A 470-nucleotide genomic window follows, 5' to 3' on the forward strand; every position below is an offset into this window, starting at 1 on the left:
TCGGAAGAGTTAGCCTTGGAAAACAGGCTATTCAGCAGAAGGGGAGAGGAGGTCACTCAATATTTGTTAATGTGTTCATTTCCGGCAGGCGTCAGAGTTTAAGTCTGAAGAGAGGACGCTGAAGAATGGCAAATAATAATTGTGCAATTGGAATACCACTGCGCTAGTTCATTGGCCAACCTCGACCCAGAGTCAAATTCTAAAACACAAACAAAAAACGTAAATCTGACATCCATAAAGCCTTGACAGAATAACTAAAGCTGTGGAGAAAAGGAGGGGAGGAAGTTAGCAATAACCTATTCATCTCTCTAAAGCCTCATTTGACAGCCGCTTCTCTCAAATCTCTTCCCATACCTCCATCTCCTAGCAAGTATGTGTTGAGAACAGATTACTGGGGATGAGGGTGGGCCGCAGGGCGGGGGGTGGTGAGGGGGCTACTCTAGAGACAAGGAAACAGAGATTACTGCATA

The sequence above is a fragment of the Pteropus alecto genome, unplaced genomic scaffold, assembly GCF_000325575.1.
Source record: "Pteropus alecto unplaced genomic scaffold, ASM32557v1 scaffold25, whole genome shotgun sequence".
In the NCBI taxonomy this organism is placed as follows: domain Eukaryota; kingdom Metazoa; phylum Chordata; class Mammalia; order Chiroptera; family Pteropodidae; genus Pteropus; species Pteropus alecto.